Genomic DNA, 23,056 nt, shown 5'->3' with positions numbered 1-23,056 from the left:
ACTTTTATTACAGATACTCAAAACTTTTTTTTTAAAAAAAGTTCAAATACATATTGTGAAACTTGAAGCAAACAGAAAAGTTAAAATTTTACTTCCAAGATATCTACAAGTTCTACATCAAATCTTTCTTTTAGGGTAAATTTGAAGGTATTATTCTAACAAATTCCAAGAATGTGATGAATATCAAAATACCTGAATGAAACTGAATGAAGTTCAATGAAAACTACTACTTAAAAATACTTAGACTTTTACTTCAACCATATCATTCTGCCTGTGCTACGTCTTTTTGGGGTCTACAGTAGAATACCAGTACTTAAAAAACAGAACACTGGGAACATTTCAAAGGACAAATGAAGAAGTTCTTATCTTTTTAATATTAGTTTACGAAAAGAAGTACTAAAAGTCAAAATACAAGAGAACAAATGAAAGCTATTTATGGAGCAGGAAGAAGTAGCTCAGCTCTAGATTTAGTAGCTAATGAAAACATGACACTAAACTGTAGAGGAGAGAAAAGTGAAAAGGTAGGGATGTATTACAAAGGGGAAGGAAATTTTCTGAAAAAGTAAGGGAGAGGTTGCATAGTAACTTTTTTACATTTTGTATTTCTGAGACAGGAAAGTCATTCAGTAGTTCTAGTTTTTCTCAGTGGAATTAGTAAAAAAGTAAAAGAAAGTTATTAGCCAACAAGTGTGGCATCTTCTCAAATACTCATTAATTTTAGAAATGTATTTTTTTACTTTAAATATATGAGTTAGTTACAGGTCCATGTTTCTGTCACTGTTATTGCTGGCTAATATTTAATTGATTCTGATTTTGAAAAACTTATTTACTTTAAAAATTAGCCTCATATATCACAAATTACAGTAAACAGAATTGCCATTTTGCATAGCATTGTGATTACAGACAGCACAAAAAATACTCAGCTGAAGATCACATCCGTTTAAATATTAAAGGTCAGATGGATGTTCTAAAAAAACATAACAAAACAAACAAATCTAAAACCCTAAACCAAAGCCTAATACCCCACTTTTGATCCCAGTTACAAGCCTACTTTAGTATCAGTAATATATAGGTTATCACCACAGATATTAGCACAGAGCTTGTACAGAGGTGCTTGATGAAATGCACTATGTTTGACACTGCTGTCAGTCAAACTTGTGCTGTAACAACAATACTTAAAGAGTAGCTAACATGTTGACGAAGTTCACATTTCCTGATTTATGTGTTTTAAATAAAATATCTTAAGTATAAAAAATAGGAAAAAGGATATTAAAAATGCTACTATTCCTCCTGTTTAAATTGGTTTCCCACTCATGCCTCAGAGCTTTTTTTGATTTTTGTAGATTTTAGAAGTAGATGTGTAGATTTTAATGTAGCTGCATTATATCACTTACCCTGTAACATAATGTTTACACATGTCCAACCCTACTACCCCATTTCATATCAATCCCTCTAAAATTCCATTAGCGTGCTTAGTCTTCTTTTCAAGGTAGAATTGTAGAAAAACACCCTAAGTCCTGGACCAGAAGATATCACACAGACACAGCAACCTTCAAGCCCAGAACTTTGGAGGAACTCCAAGGACAGTGCATGCTGTGAAGAAGATGAAGAAGAAGGGGTCCCAAACGCCCCCAGACCTGACCCCTGAAGGGGGTTGTTGGGAGCCAGAATGGGGCAGAACCGGGGGTGGACAAATCTGGGATTGGATGGATCTTATTATAAAATCACAGAACCACTGTCTGGGTGCACACATGTGGTATGTATTCCTCTAGGCCTACGGACTCATTAAATGACCTGTTCTCCTTATCTTATACAATAAATTGGCCTGGAGTCTTTTTCTCAGCCGTCTGTTAGGCAACACCATGAACCACATAAAGTTATTAGCTGACAAAACCCCTTCTTTAGCATATCCTTGGGTTTATAATACTCTAATGTAATATAATACTTTTACTTATAATTCGTGTTAATACATTAAAAATTGGCTAAAGCATATTAAATAAACTTCGTGAATGTGATCTGTAAAACAAAATAATTTAATAAAGAAAATATTGCCAGAATGAGGATGACTAAGCAGAATAGAAAAATGTAGAGATGATAGTAGCCTGAAATTTCAGATAGGAAATATGTGAAAGTAAACCAAGACCAACACAGACCTGTATATCACATTTTAGGTGACAAGGGAAACAGCAGTAGTCAGGCACAACAGCTATTTGAAAAGGCCACTATGGTCTAAAGGTACATAAGCAAAGGGATTATTTATGAATCAAGAGAAATAATGGTTCCATTAAACAAAATCCTCATGTGAGAAACTGTATGTAACTTCTCTGGGTTTTAATCATTGCAATACCTGTATATATGATTTTAAAGGCTTAGTCTCTGGGGTTCAGCTTTTCTTTATGCAATGCATAAAAAAAAATGACTTAGCCATTTATCTTTTCAACAGGCAAAAATTTGACAAAGGCCACCTTCTAACAGACAGGACTCTAGAAAACATCAAATTTATTAGATGAAACTTACTTATTCTGCCAGGTGGATAAATGTGTAAGTTGAAATAATTGCAAAATAGAAAAGTAAAGCAGTATTTAATAAACAGAAATCTGATGAAGTCAACCAAAATTTCTCTCTGTAAGTTATGGGCCAACATCTTTTAAAAAATTAAATAAGCCTATTGCAAAAAAATAGCTTTTGACAAAGTGAACAACATTTGAAATACAGACTATTTTTCTCCATGCTTAAAATATTTCTTCTTCTGAAGACAAACTTTTCCAAAAGGCATGTTCATTTAGCAGCTATAATGAATTCCTGTACTAAAATTTTCAGTAACTGATGTTTAATCTCATGCTGTAAACATAACCTAGTTAGGTTTTTTTAGTTAGTTTTTGCTAGTATTTGTCCTGTCAGCTGTCAGAATGTTGTATCCATTTGTAAAAACAGATTACTTTGACTAGCATTTGATTTTGGTACTTGAGTTAGTCAGAAAACACTGCTGTTGTGATAAAGAAAACAGAAATAGATGGTTACCAAAATCAAAACCAAGATGGTTGAACTTGTAAAAATGGTTGAACTTCCTAAAAATAAAGACTAAACAGCTCCAAAATGCAAGCTACAGACATATCTCAGACATCAGTCTTTAAATGTCACTAACAGTTCAGGACGCTAAAGTCAAGGATATTCAAAATCTTTAGCAGGGAGGACCTGGAGAGCTTATCTGGAGATTAAAAGGTTATTTTATGATGAAAGGCTGCAAGACTTCTGAATCTGTTCAGTATCTGAAAGACAAAGTAAATGATCATAGGAGGTACGAGTGAACTTGAGATTGTACTGTACAGATTATAAATGCAGCGGAATGAAAACAGGACGAGGGACAAGAAAGTAATACACCAGAGGGAAAAAAGGATGATACTTCTCTATGTTGCAAAAGAAGCAATGGAACTTATGAAAGCAGTGAAAAGACTGTTAAGGGGATTCACATCCACTTGAATACTCAGTAACACTACTGGACAGCTTCTGTCCAAAGGCACCAGGATGGAGTTGGTGAATCTGTATTTTTTTTTCAGCTTCCACATTACTGCACCATCTCTTCTTATAGCACGTTTGGGATCTCAGGTTTGTAATTGAAAGAAAATCAACAGGCTTACTTCTTTCCTTTGCTTTTTCTCTCATTTCTCTTTATGTTTACTTACTACAGTATCTTCCTCTTGCCCTACTATTTCTTGATAATCACACTACCATATTCACGCTATCTGACTCCAGCCATTGCTTCTATTCTATTCAGTTTATCAGTAACCTGTGATTCTGCTTACTGGTCCATATAACATTCTAAACTAAAGGATCTTCAACTCCATCTGCCACTTTAGTGTTAATCTCACAGTGCTATCTTCATCCCTTATCTTTCCGAAGCATTTTTAAACAGTTTTACAGCCTCCTTGTAAAATGCACATCCTGTTCTTTCCTTCCTAGTGTTTTCTACTACACTGATCAATTCTTACCCAAGTCTTAAATCCTGCCACCCTAACACCTCTACAGACTTCCACATCACTCCTTTTCTTAACATCTATTTCACACTCTGTGGTCCTGTAGTTTAGTTTTCACTCATCTGTTTTTGTCTTTAAATTTTCTCTACTGTACCGAACTCTCCTTCCAATCTTATCTCTGGTGAATATTATGTCGATTTTGGTACAATCTGTGAGTCCATGACTCATCTCTTTTACACAACTAGACAGTTCCCTGTTATGCATGTTTGACTTCCTTTCCAATGCATTATTCTAAACGGCCTCTTAGCAGCTCAGACATAGTAAGGCTAGTCTAGAACAACTCTGACTTCTCTAAATCCTTATCCATATTCTGGTTCTTCAGCGCTTATTAGTAAAAAAATTTCTGCAGTGGTTCAGGATATTTATTAATTATTGCCCTTCACTTACATTCTTCCTTCTTTACAGAAATCAAACAAAGACCATTTTATCTCTTCAAAGTGAAAAATACTATCCAGTCCTAAATTCTTTCTTTCTTTGTAATCATAACCTTCTTGCCTTTTCAACTCTTGTTCTCCTATTGTTTCTCCTGATCAACTCCTCAGATCTTTTTCTTCATTATACATCCAACAGTATTATCAAAATCATAATTTCACTTTCTCTGCTTCATTTGTAACTTCTTTGAAGCTGCTTCCAAACACTGTGATCCCAACATAACCATACTAATACAATTTCTAAAAAAAAAAAAAAGTAAGTTCATGGAATCACAGACATTAACTCACGTTAGCTAAATTAATCTTCCCATCTCAACATCATATAGTAATGAAACAAATCAGATAATTTAGTAATAAAAGCATTTCCCACAGACTTCTAAGCATCTCGTTTGGCTGCAAAACCCTAAACCAGAGATCAGTTTAAATTGAATCCCATGTGAATCTACGCACGTGGTATCTGGAAGGCAGATGGAATTGGAGCCCAGTCTAGGCAATCTCAATATGAAATGGCATTTGTAAATTAAGGACACTCCAACATAAGCAACCTTCTAATACTGGCCTGAAGTAATCCATGGACATTTTTGCATCTGCTTATTCAGGAGTTTATTTGGTACTGCTCAAATACTCAGAGGTAAGGAAGGTGAGTGTTTACCATACAAAGAGAGAAGTTTTGTCTCTACAGGAAAAAGCATGTGAGGGTTTTGAAATGCTTTCTTTTCAGTGACAGGCTAGTCTTTAATAACACAACAAAAGCAGCCCAGATATTAACAGAGGTGTTGGTACCTCAAATTAAAAATGAAATGCCATCAATTAAACTGGAATAAAAAGAATACACAAAAGGAAGAGTGAAGAAAAACAAACTGTTTTAAGTTCAGATCATCAAGGAAGATTATTAATACAAATGAGAAGAAAAAACTAAATCAGAATAGTAATAGATTCCTATGAGAAGCACTGCTAGTAAGAAATATAATCTGCTAGAGAAAGAAATGAGAAAAAATGCTTCTAAAACTGAGTGATGTTCAACTGTGACAGTCAATATCACTAGGTATCTGTTGTTATCTGTGCATTAGTTAATTTCTAATACTTCTGTACCCATAAACCTTGTCATATATTTTGTCTTCAATTTTTATTGCATACTGTGTGGTAGTCTTCTGCCAAAACATTATGAATGGCTTTATGCAGTATAGAAAAAATTACCTCTACCTGTAAAATATTTGTAGAGGCTGGACCTCTCTGTAGCTGCAAGACAATACTGGCTCTTTCTTGCTTCCTGTTCACTGAAAATATTACTGAGCTTTCTGTTCACAAATGCGTGAACAATTCTCATTCTACCGTAAAAAAAAAAGATCATGTTAAAAAATAAAAAAAAAAAAAGCAAATTTTTTTCCTTTACAGACATTTTAAGTAGCTGCACATTACTGGATTCGTGTATCACATTCACTTCTTTATCAAATGAAAATTGAAGGGTTGTTTGATAGCTAGACTGATGGAGGCACCTCTTCACTTCAAACTTTTAAAAGGTAAGTATACTGTTTACACAATCCAAAATTCAATGTCCATTGAACATTAGTGTTAACATACCACTATTTATTTAATGCTGTGAAGCCTATCTAAGAGAAAAATGAGGTCCTATAAAATGACATATTTTTATTTCACACTTATTTGAAGGGGATACTTACAATGCTGAACTAGTTTTGAATTCTACCACAAAGACTAAGAACTACCTGTTTTCTGTATTATTTATATAAATATGGCATGAGATACATTACAGCAGTGGTTCCAATATAGAAAAGGTCTAATAGGATCTCAGGAATGATCTCTGCAATCCTGTAAAACACATTTATTCCTATATAATCAACAGACTGCTAAAGACTGCCACATGACTATGCATACATACATAAATATGGGGACAAAAATGCAACTACAGAATTATTCAATACATACACACAAACACAAACATGATTTTAATGAACAAATTAATGATTTAGAACAAACTTTAAATACTGTTACTCTTTTCCTCAGGTTTTGAAGGATGAGCAAAGAACAAGACATGCTTCTGAATCTTCTATAAGAATTTAGGAGCAAAGAGAATGTAATCATCAAATAAACATAGGGTTTAGCAAGGTACTACTACATGGCACTGCTAATGCTGACATGGAATATAAAGTGAATCAGCTGGAGGCAAGAGTTAAGGGCAAGTGAATAAATACAGAATCAGACTGTTTACAGTATAATCACCTGAATTTTGAAACTGATGCTCAAGAGCCACATAGTTTCATGATCAGCAAACAAAGACATTACTGAGAAAAAGCATAGTTTCAAAAACAGGCACAGAAAAAAATCCGTTTTGAGGGTTAGATGCAGCATCCTCAATCTTTCATCTCAAAGTTAGAAAGGTATTGCCATTCTGTGTCTGAAACTATACCTTCAAGACAAAGTTACTCATAAGAGTAAATTCTGAAGAATGAGTAGAAAGTATATGGTATGATGAGTTTTAATTTACTACTTCAACTAACCTACTGGCACACTGCTCTAACATGTTTTCCCTTATGAAACAGAATTTTTGCATACAACTTTTGATTTTAATTAAGCATTTTTGTAGCATAACAGATACTATATATAGTAGATTTAGAAAAAAAATAATTTGGAAATTTTCTGTTATACCCTGCATCCTAAAAATATAAATTATTTTGGTATGCAGCTGTTTCAAGGAGAATTTATATACGAAAAATTACACAACCTTGAAATTTTCTAATGCCAACCTGTTGGTTAACTCTATCATTCATCTTAATTCATGCAAATAAACATTCTCATGTTTTGAAAATGGAATAAAAGTCTCCCCCCCCCCCCAAAAAAAAAAATCAAGAAAAAAACCAAGCCAACCACTTTTGGTTAAAAAAACCAAAACAATAAAACACAAAACAACAACAACCAAAGAAAAACAGTCGTTTGACATAACGAGAGAAAAAAAATATCCTGGTATCTTAACATGGTTAAATTGGTTTTGATTTTTTTATCTTAAAAACCATTCCCACAGCAATGCACAGTTAAGTATATTTTTTCATTAGTATCTCTAAGTGAAGCAGACTAGAAATTGGTTGTCAGAAAGCAGTGTCAACATGTAGAGGCACAGTCTAGAACTCATCTATGTCTATCATATATACAGATGTAAAAGCCTGAGGCAAGGATAATGATCTATTATTTATCTACTATAATTTTCTACTTTTTCTTACCCCTCATTCATATCCCATTATGCCAAATGGCCCATATCCCAATTTGGCCGTTTTTTGACATAAACAAACACTTGTGTTTAAATATTCAGGAAGTCTTATCCAGTTTCACGCACTCGTGACGGCTGGGTAGAAACACAGAATGGCAAAAAGTATAATCACCTCCAGCCCTCCACCCTGCTCTTCAGATAGTTTTTCCTACCCTCAAGGCAAGGACAACTGATGTGCCCATCAGCCAGCTCCTGAAATGTTGAACAGCTTTCAACACTAATGTATTGCTGTAAATAAAAACCAGGCCAAGTCAAATGAACAAGATGGACTTAACGTACTCAGGGAAGATACCATCTATACGAAGGTTGAAGACAGAAAACCATCCCTCCTCAAGTCATCTCACTGCAGTTCACTGTTATATTACATATTAGCCAAAGTACAACTTCAGGAACTGCTAAATTATAATTAAGATACAAACAAAAAAAATACAGTACGGAAAACTTGAAACAACTAAACTGAAAATGTTGGGAAAATAATTGATGCTTCTGCTTTAAATCTGAAATAGGCCATGATGTGGCTAAATGAAAAGATAATGGATTTTTTCTCAAATTGTATAAAAGATTTTATATAACATTTAATCAAAAAGGCTGAGGAATGTCTCCATATTTGCATCCTTAACCATTACACCTTAATCCCACAAAATCCTATGTAAGCAAACCTAAGTATATGAAGAAGTCAATCTTCTATATACTTAATATCATATATAAAGGTGGTATTTTGGAATAGTACAGTTTTGCTGTAATACTGGGAAATATTCATCATATAAAAAAGTTAGTGGCAAACTTCAGTGTAAAGCTGAGACCCATTCGTATGCAGTGTCAAGCACAACGAAGCCTTGAGGTACACCAGAATAAATAAGACCACTCTTCAAAACATCTGTAATGCTTTGTGCCTCTTCATGTTTCTAGAGTGCACACACTTGACCAGGAGATTTCTTAAAACTATAAGCCAGCATAAGAAATTTGGTATATGACCCCTTTTGGGAATGTAATCTCCCACTGAGAAACTACCTATTGTTTAATGGAAAGTCATTGATCTCTGCCCACCATCTGCTTAGTCCAACTGCTTATTCAACATGTTGGGTGATAGCAACACTTTATCTTAGAAATTACCCTTGCTGAAACTAATGAACATCATGTTGTAATTTTAACTAGATTCAGATTTATCTCCAGTCCTAGCCAAGCACTGAGTTCATTACTTGCTGACAGTGACTTGTGTGTTTGGCTAGCATATTAACTCACAAATTGTTCCACTAAAATCAACATAACCAAACATGTAGCAATTCTCAGGTGGGATACAATGTGTATTTCAAGGTGTCATCCTTTCATAACATCTCTATACAACACTTGAATTTGATTAAGAAAACTTATTTTGAATGCTTTTATGCTACTGATTCGTAGACACATATCCTTCTCTGTAGACTTCTCAGGGTGGATCAAAAGGGCTGGCTGTGATGTCTGTGAAACACACTTCAGCCACTGCTAACACGTATTTGAAAAGAGAAGGGAACTCCTGGGTTTCACTGGAAATTACTTAAATAGAAGTAAAACATCCTCCCTGTAAAGAGTCTGCAATCAAAAAAAATACAACATCAGGGAATTTACAGATTCAAAAAAATACTCCCAGCCCACGTTATGTAGAAGATCCCCCACCAGGCACCTGTACCTCTCAAAATGTGGTATGAAAGGCCAGGAAGGGCTGCTGGGTTCTGCTGCCACAACCCAACTGGGAGGAAGTGATCCTCTAAGTGGTAGAATGTGGCCTTAATGGTTATTCAACTTTATGCTTGAACTTTTTCAAATTTTCCATGGACAAAGTGTTTGAAGCAGCTTTCATTTTATTGAAGCCAGTTTATTCACAGTGCCACTGCTACAATGCCTCTGTTAACTCTGCTCTCAAAAAAATTTTTGGAAGTTGTTAAATGACATGCTAATCCACAAAAAGGGTAGGAAGGAGGACTTGGGAAACTACAGGTCTGTCAGCCTGACCTCAGTGCCTGGCAAGGTTGTGTAGCAGATCCTCCTAAGCGCAATCACACAGCACCTACAGGATGGACAAGGGATCAGACCCAGGCAGCATGGGTTTAGGAAGGGCAGGTCCTGTCTGACCGACCTGATCTCCTTTTGTGACCAGGTGACCTGCCTGATGACCCCCCTGGACGAGGGGAAGGCTGTGGATGTGGTCTATCTGGACTTCAGCAAAGCCTTTGACACCATTTCCCACAGCATACTCCTGGAAAAGCCCACGGCTTGGACAGGGGCACTCTGTGCTGGGTTAAGAACTGGCTGGAGGGCCGGGCCCAGAGAGTGCCGGTGAACGGGGCTGCATCCAGCTGGTCACCAGTGGTGTCTCCCAGGGATCAGTGCTGGGCCCAGTCCTGTTTAATATCTTTATCGATGATCTAGATGAGGGCATTGAGTCCACCATTAGCAAATCTGCAGATGACACCAAACTGGGGGGAGTGTTGATCTAATGGAAGGCAGGAGGGCTCTGCAGAGGGACCTGGACAGACTGGAGAGATGGGCTGATTCCAGTGGGATGAAGTTCAACAAGGCCAAGTGCCGGGTCCTGCACTTTGGCCACAACAACCCCCTGCAGCACTACAGGCTGGGGACAGAGTGGTTGGAGAGCAGCCAGGTGGAAAGGAACCTGGGGGTGCTGATCGACAGGAAGCTGAACATGAGCCAGCAGTGTGCCCAGGTGGCCAAGAAGGCCAATGGCATCCTGGCCTGGATCAGGAACAGTGTGGCCAGCAGGAGCAGGGAAGTGATCCTGCCCCTGCACTCAGCACTGGTGAGGCCACACCTGGAGTGCTGTGTCCAGTTCTGGGCCCCTCAGTTCAGGAAGGATATTGAGGGGCTGGAGCAGGTCCAGAGAAGAGCAACAAGGCTGGTGAAGGGACTTGAGCACAAGTCCTCTGAGGAGAGGCTGAGGGAGCTGGGGTTGTTTAGCCCGGAGGAGGCTCAGGGGAGACCTCATCCCTCTCTACAACTCCCTGAAAAGTGGTTGTAGCCAGATGGGTATTGGTCTCTTCTCCCAGGCAACCAGACAAGAGGGTAGCTCTTAAGCTGTGCCAGGGAGGTTTTTGTTGGATATTAGGAAGAATTTTTTTACAGAGAGGGTAATCAGACACTGGAATGGGCTGCCCAGGAAGGTGGTGGATTCACTGTCCCTGGAGATTTTTAAGATGAGACTGGATGTGGCACTGAGTGCCATGGTCTAGTAACCACGGCGGTGCTGGATCAAGGGTTGACCTTGATGATCTTGGAGGTCTTTTCCAACCTAGCTGATTCTGCGAACAGAGTATGATGGAAAAGTTAAAGTAAAAATTACCCAACTCAAAATGATGTTTTTCATGTCCTTATTTATGAACAATGTATCAGAAGCAGCTGACTCACAGACACCAAACTGACTGAATAACTGGCAGGTTACCATTATCTTCCAACTTCCTTGTGCTTCTCAAGAACAAACACACCTGAGCAGCGTTAAGCATGAGGCTTCATTATATATGTACAGTTGCATGCATGAATATGTTTCTCACATTTCTTATGTAATATTCTCCACATAAAGACAAAGGATGAGAATTGCAAGGTTGGTTGCTTTCATGCTGTTTACAAAAAACAATAAAATGTACATTTCAAAACACTGTTCATTATAGCATGGTCTGAATCTGTCCATCTTTCAGTAGCACAAATGGGAAATTCATTAATCTGAAAATAACCATATGGTTGCTAGTGGAAAAAGAAGCAGCAGAACACATAGCAGTAGAGAGAGATTGAAAAGATTTTTTATAAAACCTGTACGTTACTGTGTTATAAACAACAATTTTTTTACAGAATTAATTTGAGCTTAAAAGTACGTCTGGCCTACCCTTGTGTGTGCATTACGTACAGTTTGCAGCGGTGGAATGAAATTTTGCAGCCAACACCCTTCACATATAACCAATTCGTGCCGAAACAATTTGTCAATCTTATTTAACTGTCGTTACTTGCTGCAGTACAAAGAAATTCTAACTGATGCAGGTTAGACTTCTGCTGTCAAATAAAAGTAGTAATAGCTGTCTCTCACAGATTTCACTACAGCTAGCTTGCATCTTCCGTGCTAAAACTAATCACCTATTCTACAGGTGTCCATATGCTGTCATCCATTTCTTCCTCTGTCCCTGAAAAGTAGGACTGCTTTCTCTACTTTTATGTGGGTCATTTCTTCAAAAAACGACATTTATTTTTCAAATGGCATTCAGGGTTAGAGAATGCAAAGGGATCCCATTTCATTGTAGCCTTTTGTCACTAACACAGAGATGGAACAGCATGACAAGATGGAAGCTCTCTTTCCTGTCTTCACCTGCTCTCTTTAACTTTTTTTCTACTATTTCAGTAGACTTTAAATCTTACTTACAAAAGCCAACATACCAGATGTCTTTTATTGTCCCACCTGCTGGCTGTGCTGACACTCTCCATAACTGATCCTCCTGACCATCCTCATGTATAGCTGTCAAAAAGGCACCAGGCAGTGTGCATGACACATTCTCTCTTGGACTGTCTGGGGTATGTGAGAAGTGATAGTTATTTGTTTCACAGCTTTTTATTTTACTTGTAGCTGCATAGCCTTGTGTGCTTTACTCAGGAGGTTCTATGTTGACAATGGAATTTGGAAGCCACCATATAAGCAGGATCTGGTCTGGGAACTGAAATCCAAAAGCCTTAGCTACACAAAATGAGTTTCCCCTGCCTAGGGCAAATTTATAAGCCCTCATCAATTGGTATATATATATATATATATATACACCTTCTTCACCTATGTTCTGATCCTCAGGGGTATGGTTTTCACACAGCTGTACCCACCTCGCTTTTTCTTTCATACAAGCTTCTAAAGAATTATATGACTAGTTCAGGAAATCTTGGCTTCTGTCTGTGCTTCTCCTAAGAAGCAGGCCACACCATGCAGACTCTTCCATGGCACACAGCATAGCTTAAACTTGTTTACTGCTATCAAAGCTTACTGACAGACTTCCAGAAAGCCAAAATCACTTTTAATTTTCCCGTGATACAAAGCAGACGGCCACTGTTCTTCTTATCAAATCAGATACCCTGCCAATGAAATATACAGGCTCCTCCATGCAATCTTCAGTCAGCAGTGAATCTGGCTGCTCAGACCACGAGTTACAAAATCAAAGCCTCATTACAGAATCACTGTGTACATACAGCAATGTACAATCAAGAAATGTATATTAAAAAAAAGTGTCTTGTAGACAAACATTGTACAAATAAACATCTACATATGTTGAAACACAAAAACCATCACAATTTCCTATTTTTCTACAATATATACCAAATACTCCCCATATGTACATCTAAGTACACCAGAATGTACTTGTCCATTTCGTTATCCACAAGTACGCATCGAAGTAATGTATATAAACATGTTTGCATATAAATATTCATTATTTTCTCTCATAAACTGGAAACTAAAAACCAAGATTTATGTCTACCGTTGTACGTATTTATATTCCTAGTTCTTTAATGATAGATTTCTTTTAGAGATGAGATGAAGTTCTACGTGTTTGCAATGCTATACTATTTTCTAAATTACTACTCCTATCTGTATATAACAGACTATTAAGACTATTTTCCCACTTTTCAGTGACTTCCTATCCCACTCACATTCCCCAGAATTTGGGGAATGGACCCAAGATTCACATAAGCTGAAGAGTGCAATTATAGCAGCTATGAAGAGACTATAGCAATCAGTAATTTACAATTTGTTCAAAAAGTGACCTGGAAAAGGGAACAAAGAAACTCATGAATGAACATGAAAGATCTGTCTTCATTCATTCCTTGTTTGGCAATGATTTACTTGGTTTTGTGGGCATGTTTATCATGCTACCACTGCTTTTAGTCTCTGTTTCTTGATATATCTGAAAAGCTAAGTCTGATACAAAGATTTGATAGATGTCTGGCTAACTAATGTATGTAGCTATTACTTTGTATTTTTCTTCTTTATTACATTTTCAGAATCAAAAGGAGATAAGCATTACCACAAGCCACTGTTATCAATATCAAGGAGACAGACAAACAAAAGATGTTTGAACAAAATCAAATTCTACATGTCAGTAGGAGACAAGCTGTTGTTGGAAAGTGCCAGAAAATTAAATTTTACAGAGAATCACAAATTTTGAACCTCTCATAGTGATGAGATCTGTCAAACACAGATAAGAATGTGTATTTTTAAAATATACAAGGTTTCATATCGAATCTTCTTTTAATGTGAGAACAAAAGAAACCAGTTGTTTGTGCCAACAGTTCCAACCAGTTTGTCATGCTGTAAAGGACAAAGTATGACTCTGTTTGGGTCACCAACCATTCTGACACTAGCAGACAGAAGTTATAGATAATAAAGTGGGAACCAGTATTCACACAATTTACCAAGGAAACAGTGGGAGAACAGCAAAGGATGTACTTATCTCAAGATCCTAACTAATGGTGCAGAAAACAGGCAACTCCAGAGCAGAGGTGGACACTAGAAGGGATACAGCAGGTCTGCCTGATTGCAACTGGAGACCTGGATATCCACTGGGAGCTTGCCCCAGCCTGGGCCAGACCTGTTCTCCGGCACCCATTTCTCTCTTTTCCACATTTTGCACATCCAGGATGCACAGATTTTGGATTCACAGTGATATAGAAGGCAAATATTTTTCAATATTCTAATGGAAGGAATATAATTTTTTTTTCTTTTCAGTGCCATGTATGAAAGGTTACAGGTGAAACTCACACAAACCTGACCAGCACAATGAACCTGCTGCAGTGCATGATGGGCTACAAACTGCAGTGTGGGGAAAAACAGACTACTTGTGTTTCTAGTGGAAATTTTCACCTATACTTAACATCGATAATGGATAAATACAAAATAAAATAGCAAATAACTTGGTATCTACCATAAGCACAGCCCTGATGAAACAAAAAAATACAATTTCCCTAAAATACATGATGGGATTTATTCTGTTCATATTCACAGAGGCATGCACAAAGAAGAGCTCCTGTGCAACTGTTGGTCTGCTACTGGAGTCTGTGAGACGAGGTTAGGAAAAAAGTTTTCCAGACTATCCTGAGAAAATTATATTTGCTTTCACTGCCTGCTCAAACTGTTTGAAAGGCACCTTGGCATCTGGGGCACCAGTGCCCCAGCACCAGCAGCTGCAGGGCACTGTGAGGAGAGGCCGGGGTTGCCCCAGGCTGGTCATAGCAGGTTCCAGATGGCTCGAAATACACCCACCACAGAGCATGGCTGAGCTCACAGCTGAGGTGGGAACACCTCTGGGAAATGTATTTAAGATGAGGCAAGAACACTGCCCAGCAGTGAGAAGTGAGGGGGAAAAGTGTGAGAAACAGCCCTGTGTGCATCATGGTGAGAGAAGGAAGAGGGGAAGGAGATGCCCCAGGGGCTGGTGCAGAGATTCCCCTACAGCCCCTGCAGTCTTTGGAGGATGCCATGTTGGAGAAGGAGAAAAGCACAAGGAGTAAGGAGTGACAGGGACCAGCTGTTGTGAACTCACCACAACCTTCATCCCTTACCTCTCTGCACTCTCACTGGGGGCAGGCAAGAGAGTTGGGAATAAAGGAGTAAAGTTGAGTCAAGTCTGTTTTGCCCGTGAATGGTAAATGGTAAGTGACCCACCTGTCCCTATCTCAAGGGGAGTGCAATATGAAACCTTGTATATTTTAAAAATACAAATTCTTACCCGTGTCTGACAGATCTCATCACTGTGAGAGTCTGGCAGCCAGCTGAGGTCAACCCACCACACCTGGGGATCAAATTTGGAACTGACTTTTACTAATTTAGGTAGTTCAATTACACAAAGTGGCCAAAGTTTATTCATTCTTCATTACAATGCTAAGCACACTTGCTAATAGTGAGGTGAGCAATACTTGCTACATCGAAAGTATATGGTGGTGTCAGCACTCGCTGCCCCCAACCACCTTCTGTGAAGATTCAAAGTTCTGGAGTGGTTTCAGAAGCTGCTTAAACTGATTTAAGGCTTTGCTGCTGCCAAAAGAGAAGAGATCCTGCCCTACTTTCCAGATGCACATCACTGCACTATTTTCTTGTGTGGCAGCAATAAGGCTTATCTGGCTGAAAACTACTCTCTTCACTTTTAGTGCTGGAACAAAAAGGGAGCATAAGATCATCACTTCCAGCAAAAATGCTATTGTGAAACTATACCCTTGGACTGTTTCAGGCTCACAATTTCAATGTACTTTGGAAAACAACTGTGCATATGAGACTTGGATCACAGCTGTTCCCCTAACTTCACACTGCGGTTTCTCAAAATGTCCATCCAGATTTATTCAGATGTTCAGGTCAGAAATACCCTGCTGCTTTTTTTGAGGCAATTTGTCACAAAATTTTTTCTTTGTTGCATGACCAAATCTGTGACAGAACCAGAGGAGTTCTGAACCAATCTAAATCTATGGTCTGCCTAATCCTGTATCCTCTTTGTGACAAATAACAAGATCAATTACTTAAAAAATACGCATGACCTCCTGCAATAGTTATCAGGAATATAACTCATTTCATGAAAGAACATCCTACCCACTTATCCATTTATTTTGCCCTATATGTGGGGGTTTTCTTCTACCCCCTAAAATCTTACAATAATTTACTCAGAGAATCATAGAATCTGCTGAGTTGGAAGGGAACCATCACAATCCAACTCCTGGCCCTATGCAGGAACCCAAAGAATCACACCATGTGTCTGAGAGCATTGTCCAAATGCTTCTTCAACTCTGTCAGGCTTGGTGCTGTGACCACTGCCCTGGGGAGCCTGTTCCACTGTCAAACCACGCTCTGGGCGAAAAACATTCTCCTGATATCCTACCTTAACATCCGTTGACTCAGCTTCACGCCATTTCCTCAAGTCCTGTTAGTGGTCTCCCCTCTTCTCCAGGCTGAACAGACCAAGGGACTTCAGCCGCTTCCCCTCAAGGCCCTTCACCATCTTTGTTGCCCTCCTTTGGATGCTCTCAATAGCTTTATACCTTTCTTCTATTGTGGTACTCAAAACTACACACAATATTCCAGGTGAGGTTACACTGGTGCAGAGCAGAAAAGGACAGTTGCCTCCCTCGACCGGCTGGTTTTCCTTGATGCCCCCAAGGGCACAGTTGGTCCTCCTGGCTGCCAGGGCACTGCATCTTCAACTTGCCAGGATCCCCTAGCTCCCTTTCTGCAGTGCTGATCTCTGGCCTCTCATTCTCCAGTGTGTACACACAACTAGGGGTGTCCTGTCCCAGGTGCAGAACTGAGCACTTGCCCTTTGTTAAACTTCATATGGTTGGTGATTCCCCATCTCTAATTTGTCAAGATCTCTCTGCAGAGTCTCTCTGCCTTTGAGGGAGTTGATGGCTCCTCCCAATTTAGTATCATCAGCAAACTTTCTTACTATTCCTGTGAGTCCTGCGTCCAAGTTATTTGTGAGAACGCTGAAGAAAACTGGGATGAGGATGGAGCCCTGAAGAACCCCACTGTTACAATTCTCACTTCCATATAAATCAAAAAATGCTTTGAATTTTGCCAGCTTCTTGGCTTCATCCTATAGAATCTAGTGGAGCTTTTATCCAGCCACTTAAAAACCACAATTCTCTTCCCAGGTATGGTGTGCACTTGTAAGTGCATACTTTCCCCATAAATCTATTATTTTCCTGAGCAATTTTAGGGGTTTTTTTGCTTGCCAAAAAGGAAAGAAAAGGCATGTTCCCCCTGCCACATAAACATATGCAGGAGAATGAGCGTCTATTTTCTGACCATTACGGATGCTGAGATTGACTGGGAGAAACAGCAAGGGCTCCAAGTACCACCTCTGGCTCAGTGAGCCAACTGTTTGATTGTTCTCATGTTGTTTAACAGCTTATGTATAATTGCTGCTGCTTTAGACTGTAACACAATAAATGCAGCACTGTGGGAAGAAAGAGGCCTTTTTTGCACCAGTAATTTTAGTCTCTTTCTTACAAGGAGAGTAATATCTGCACTTGACTGTATTACTTTGTGAAATTTTATTTTCCCCCAAAAAGCCTTCAGTATATCTGATTCATCCTGAATTGTCAAACTCCATAAATCTCATTGCAGCCTATGTTGCCAGTATAAGATACTTGAATTTACTTTCAGCTAAGGAGTTTATACAGAGTTTAGTAAATTTCAACACATTAATTAAAGTAATTTTTGCATTTATTGTTCTTGCTATTTTTAATGGATGCATGCACCAGAGATCTATGTAATATTTCATTTTAACTGTTGCTTAATGGTTTTTTTTAAGATGGCAATGATTAAAGCAGGCAAGATGTATCCATCTACAGCCTAGGGATGTTAATTTATCAGTGGATTGTAGGCTTCCAAAAGAGAAATTAAGGGAAGAGTTAGTTCATAAAAAAATGAGGTAAAAACACAGGAAAAAGAAATTTTGCGAACATTTATAGTTTTAGAGACAGGTTTACAGTCTATCAACCTTTGTTCACCTATAATTTTGGTGTTCATTGCAACAGTCCCAGGATTCCATGATTCCTTGTCTTTCATAAGTGGGCTATGAATGAAATACTTCTAAGGCAAGAAAAGGGGAAAAAACTCAAGCAAGTTTTGCTATCAACTGGCATAGTATCTTGAATTAAAATGGTTCACACCATCAGACTGGTTTATCTAGGGCCTCCTGATTCTGGACCTGTACTATTTACAGCTTTCCTCTGTGCTCTGTGGAGATTTCATCAGTGCTGACCTGAGCACCACTCTGCCTTTCTAGAATGCCCAAAGCAACTACAGTGGAAGTAACAGTTCCTGTAAGAGGAGAACTGCTTTCATCCTTGCTACTATCATCAAATACAAGCAAAATATACCACCAAAACACACACCATAGGTATTTCTAAATCAAAAGTAGTATTAAAGAGGAATTGCATCTAAAACACTTAAAGGAATATTTTTGCCGATACGATGGCATTTTCAAAAAGGAAGACTCCTTGCAACACTTAAACATCTGCAATTATTTTGTGTTTCAATAAGAACTTCTGAAGTCTTGGAAGTTATTTCTTACTGGCTCTCTTTATTACAGAGTATCCCCTTTAACCCAATTTCTAATGTATTATAATGACATCAGCACACTGAGGGACCTACCAAACAAATTCAGTGACTCAGGTGACAGATTAAGAAGCATTTCTAGTTCAGATTTGTGCATCAGATCCTCAGGTTTTGTTGTATCCTTAAGTTACCGGAATAGATTCTTTTAAATTCTCCTGGATTCATTCATATTTCATTTTTACTTTAATTTGCTTTTCCACTTCATATTTACCTTACAGGACAACTTTATTCTATTTCACATTCCTGTGAACCTTATTGTAGCTCATGGGTCTGTGTGGATAATCTCTTTATCAATCCACTTCAGGGCACAACACAGTCAAATGTGCATGCAAGTCCTTGAAGCTACCGTTCAAATGGAAATTCAACTTTCAAATCTCAAAACATTTGCTTTTATTTAAATTAGTTTGAGTTATAACATTGGTGACTTATTCTCAGACACATTCATAGATAGTATTTCATATTCTCAGAAGAAACTGCCTGTAACTGAGATATGCATGATAGTGAAAAGAGATGGAAATTAATTTTATCAGTATGATGAACACACTACTACTTCAATCAAAATTCATTTGCAATTTTCCGTGGAATAGGAACAGAAACAGGGGAATTAGAAAACAAAATATTTTTCTTAGAATCGTAGAACCTGCTGAGTTGGAAGGGAAGCATAACAACCATCGAGTCCAATTCCTGGCCCTACACAAGACGCCCCAAGAATCACACCATGTGCCTGAGAGCATTGTCCAAACCCTGTTCCAGTGCTCAACCACTCTGTGGGTGAAAAACCTTCTCCTTATATCCAACCTTAACCTCCCTAACTCAGCTTCACGAGTTAGGAACAGGAAACTTGCTGTTTCCTCGAGTTCTGTCACTGGTCACAAGAGTGAAGAGTTCAGCGCCTGACCCTCCATTTTCCCTCATGAGGGGTAACCTCTCTCTCTCTCTTTCTCACTCCCCCCTTTTTCCACATTCAGCATGGAATTCTAATGGTTTTTATTACTGAAAATAAAAGGCAGTCTTTGGGTAGAATAACAGCCACTGCTGAACTCACTCATTCTGAGTTAGTCTCACAAAATCTGCTCTACAACACAAATGAATAGCAGTATTCTTTCCAAATAAGTTCTTTATTTGGGGACAATTTACTTTGAGGACATATTATTTTACATTTTCATATGACTTTTCACTTGTTTTGTGAACTTTCATTGAGCAGTATCCTCACATTTTTCATTTTCTTTATATGTTGCTGCTTTTCATTTGAATTGTGGATGATCTCCACTTCTGTAAGTTCTCTGTGAAACATCTGCAAAATTAGGAAAAACTTGAAAAGCTCTAACCCAAACGAAGCCTTGAAACCTTTGCAAGTACGAACAATTAATTGCATGGGAACAGTGACATGCAAACAAAAGTCCTCTAAATATCTTCAGATTATTCAGAAACACTATTAGAAGGACTGAGTTTAGCATAATGTTTCACCAAAATTGCATCAAGCCCGGAAATTATAAGGAATCTTACAAGAATAAGATTGTTTGCCTTACTCTCCTTATCCCTGGAGAAAATGTCAAAGTGATTGGATTAAGACAGTCTACCAAGGCTATAGCAAGCAATGCTAGGTATATTTAACATATTCAAAAAAGTATCCATGCAATTTCCTAAAAGCAGTTTCACTGATTAATTTAAAATAGTTATCGAGTTAAGAAGTACTAAAGCAAAACTAAAATGGGTAGTAATAAATTTCCACTGCTGACTGCTGAAAAAATATTTCCAGATGAAACAGTGACAATAGCAATGTAAAAAAACAATTTCCAAATGTTATCTGAACAAAACAGTATAGTAATTAACTTAGAACACCCTTAAAAACACACATTCATTTTCTCCCTACAACCATAGCTAAACAGACACGTAAATTAGAGGACTGAAGGGGACTTTAATTTTCTAACGTCTATGAGCACTGTGCATTTTTACTAATTGTTTTTCAAAAAAAGAACAATATCTTATTAATGTAACAACCTTAAGGAAATAAAAACTTCCATAGTAAATATATTCATAACTGGAAATTATTACTCTATTAATACAATTGTGACATAAATTTCATTTTTGGCTCCTAAAATCCGAAAAGGGTCTGGAATACAAGCCTGATAGTATAATCACAGCTCCTAGTTTCACTGTGCTGCCTACATCACTGATACAGGATTTTATGAAATGACTACAGAAGCAATGGGATTGCTTGGTGGATTGTTATAGAGATTGAGGTATACAAGCATTAACTCAAATAAAACTTGTTAGCTAAAAAGGCACAGCCAACATTTTATCCGTCACCTGAAAAATCACAGTACTGTACTATATGCAGCTTACATCAGCTAAGATACTCAGAGGCAAAAACATAAGGACACATGCTACTGAATGTATTAATCAAAGACAAACCTTACTCAGAAATGATCTGTTTAGTGGTGCACAATGGCAGATGCCAGAGCATATTTTTTTGTGATGCAAGGCTGCTCAAGATCATCTATGGATAACGAACCATGACAGCTTGGGATTTGATAAAATGCAAGCTGACTGTGAGAGAAGGCAAAGAATACAACTACTATCTGAACAACAAATACATATAAACTGGATATTTTTCATCTTTACTGTCAGAATGAAATTATCACGTATTGCCACATAATTATGTGTTCATTAATCTAACAGACATTGCATCAGAAAAAGCTATTTCTTTAATTTATTTACTACTTCCATTTGATTTCTTGGAAACTGCTATGTATTAAAGCATTTAATAGGGTATGAAAGGTAACAAAATCTGTGTTTGTTTAAGGTACCTTATATGATTGGCATCAACGCAGTTTTCAAAGGGAAATCTTGAATGAAGGTTCTATCAGTCACTTTCTAGTTTCTTCACAGTTCAGAAAAAAATCCCTTTTCTCCCTTTAAAAGAAAGACATTCCATGTAAACACTTGCCAGTTCCTGTACTGCTGTATTTTCCATCTTTGCCCGCACACAACTGCTGCTTAAAAATTCCTTTAAATATACTTGGTTTGTTCAGTGCCCTTCAACTGATTGCCCATAGCTGATTATCATGAGAGTTAATCAGATAGTTAAGAAACCTAGGAAAAAAAGACATGAACAAGTTTTCTTCATCATGGACTGATTTGGACTGTTTCCTTAGTGTGCTCTAATATTATACATTTCTGCAGATTTCATCAGAGAGCTAAGTACAGTGAATTGCAGTGATCTCACATTGTATTCTTCTACTGCTGTAACCCACAAGGTTCCTTAACTTAGCACGCTCAGTGAATTCATTTGATACGAAAAGGATATGGATTTATACTTGGACAGTTTGGATTAAGGGCCAAAAGTGACATGAGTCAATTCAACATTAGACTCAAACAACTTCCCAGAACTATTCAGATAATACTACAGATATTAATCTTTTTCCTTCTCAGTTCTTCTATTTTTCTTCTACAGAGTGTCCTATTCTGGTAAATTAAATTAATTAAATTAAATTTCCCCCACAGCTGTGACTAGAAGCTCCAGTTAAGACTGAATGCTCACTGTGCTGGACATTGTTTGAACAAGACTGTTAGAGATCTTTAAGATTTTTATAAATAAAATCCCTGAGATAAGAAAGTATAGGAATAAAGCTATATCAACATATTTGTTCTACAGATGAAAGCTGAGGTACATAAAAATTAAACAATATGCTGAATGTCACACAAAGACTTTGGTTTAAGGAACCTTCTCAGTCTTAAATGCCTTTAATCCTTGCCCACTTCCTTAATCATACCCCAAAAAAGCTGTTCTCAGTCCCCATATCTTGTACATAGTAGCACTTTTGATATTTTCCTTAGGAGGAAATACCATCAGTATTGGTAGTTAGTCTTGACAATATATAAACCAGTAAAATCTTGTAAGAAATTTAGATATTTTTTAAACAACAAAAGTAGTGCATAATTCAAAAGTTCATTTAAATTATTTTAAATACTTTGGAATATCTCTTTTTTTCAGCACTTAAGTACTAAGAAATCAGTATTGCAAAAATGATGGAATTTTCTGTAAATGTTGATACCTATTATTTGCCTTCTAATTTTTAGGGAATAAAGCCCATATCAGCATGGTGTATTGCACTGAATTTACAGTCACCAAAGTCAGGGGGCACAAGAATTTACAACACCACAGAATGTGTCTTTTCCATCAGAAAAG

At 37.5% G+C, this 23,056-nt stretch overlaps 2 protein-coding genes across 5 annotated transcripts in view; one reads left to right on the top strand and one right to left on the bottom strand.

Annotated features, from left to right (window-relative positions):
• PPP1R12A (protein phosphatase 1 regulatory subunit 12A) overlaps positions 1-23,056 on the top strand; it is a 1,052,766-nt gene that overhangs the window by 473,171 nt on the left and 556,539 nt on the right. The gene's annotated exons all lie outside the window — the stretch shown is intronic.
• Positions 1-23,056, bottom strand: part of SYT1 (synaptotagmin 1) — a 345,628-nt gene that overhangs the window by 246,604 nt on the left and 75,968 nt on the right. For 3 of the 4 annotated variants that reach the window (XM_050324472.1, XM_050324473.1, XM_050324470.1), the window contains exon 2: positions 21,675-21,780. The exons of the other annotated variant lie outside the window; for it this stretch is intronic. The gene's annotated coding sequence lies outside the window, so the exon portion shown is untranslated. The remainder of the gene's footprint in view (positions 1-21,674; positions 21,781-23,056) is intronic. 4 annotated transcript variants of the gene reach the window in all.

Source organism: Myiozetetes cayanensis, unplaced genomic scaffold (assembly GCF_022539395.1).
Source record: "Myiozetetes cayanensis isolate MyiCay16 unplaced genomic scaffold, myiCay2020 scf3, whole genome shotgun sequence".
NCBI classification, from domain to species: domain Eukaryota; kingdom Metazoa; phylum Chordata; class Aves; order Passeriformes; family Tyrannidae; genus Myiozetetes; species Myiozetetes cayanensis.
This window is presented reverse-complemented; position numbering and strand designations above follow the sequence as displayed.